General features: G+C 36.0%; 1 non-coding gene across 1 annotated transcript; it reads right to left on the bottom strand.

Annotated features, from left to right (window-relative positions):
* Positions 1 to 592: 592 nt before the first annotated feature.
* On the bottom strand, positions 593 to 699 carry LOC149497636 (small nucleolar RNA R71). The gene has a single exon (XR_016320298.1). It is a non-coding gene; the product is annotated as a small nucleolar RNA R71 (small nucleolar RNA).
* Positions 700 to 1,313: the final 614 nt, after the last annotated feature.

Raw genomic sequence — 1,313 nt, 5'->3', positions numbered from 1 at the left:
GACTACTTCTTCATGCTTAGGCGTGTTCATGTTTTTAGAGAGTGTGAGATTGCATTCTTCTAATTGCATCAAGAATCAAGGTAAACTTATCAATTCTTTGTGGCGTTTATCTTATTCTTTTACTCTATTATTGGTGTTCTTGCTTCTTTAAGCTTTGGGTGCCATAGAGGGGAATTTATTCTAGATCTTTGATCTCTTCCAAAACTTGTCATTGAGTTCATGAAATTTATTTTCATTGGGTTCCGCGTCACCTTCTCTTAATGGAGCTACCTCTAGTATTACTAGACCAAGAGTGGAAGCTAATAACTTTGAAATCAAACCAGCAATTATTCAATTACTTTCCACTTCTATTCAATATGGAGGACTTCCTAGTGAAGATCCTAATGCTCATATCACTAATTTCCTGGAAATTTGTGACACTTTTAAACAAAATGGTGTTTCTGAAGATGCCATTAGATTAAGACTATTTCATTTTACTCTAAGGGACAAAGCACGATCATGGTTACAATCTTGTCCTGCTGGAAGTTTTACAACTTGGGAAGAGTTAGCCCAGAAATTTTTGGCTAAATTCTTTCCATCCTCTAAAACAACCAAATTGAGAAATGAGATCATGACTTTTGTTCATCATGATCAAGAAAGCTTGTATGAAGCTTGGGAAAGATTTAAAGATTTGTTAAGAAAATGTCCTTATCATAGTTTGCCCAAATGGTTACAAGTCCAAACTTTTTATAATTCATTGTCACCTAATATCAAAATTACTTTGGATGCAGCTGCAGGAGGATCTTTTGAAAGAAAGGAAATCGATGAGGCATATGATTTAATAGAAGAAATGGCAAGCAATAGCCATTATCAAAGCAGTTCTGAAAGGAGAAAAACTGCAGGAATCTATGAAATTGATGCCATCACTACACTCAATGCAAAGGTTGACAACATGGTAAGAAAGCTAGACTTACTAACCACTAAATCTGTGAAATCCATCATGCAAACTTGTGACAGATGCAACGAACCACATGGGATCGGAGAATGCATGCTAGATTCTGCAAATCCACAAACTTTGGAGCAAGTAAACTACATGATGAACCAAGGAAGACGGAATTATCCATATTCAAACCCTTACGATAATAGGTTGAGAAATCATCCAAATCTTTCATATGGTAATTCTAACAACGCTTTAAATGCACCACCAGGTTTCTTGCCTCCGGAGAAAAAGTCTCATGATGATCTCCTTACTGCCCTTTCAAAATCACACATGGATTTCATGAATGAAACGAGAGAACACAACAAAATCCAACAAGCTACGATTAGAAATCTGG

The sequence above is a fragment of the Jatropha curcas genome, chromosome 3 (genome assembly GCF_041381405.1).
Source record: "Jatropha curcas cultivar XTBG-Jc1 chromosome 3, XTBG_Jcur_1.0, whole genome shotgun sequence".
Taxonomy (NCBI): domain Eukaryota; kingdom Viridiplantae; phylum Streptophyta; class Magnoliopsida; order Malpighiales; family Euphorbiaceae; genus Jatropha; species Jatropha curcas.
This window is presented reverse-complemented; position numbering and strand designations above follow the sequence as displayed.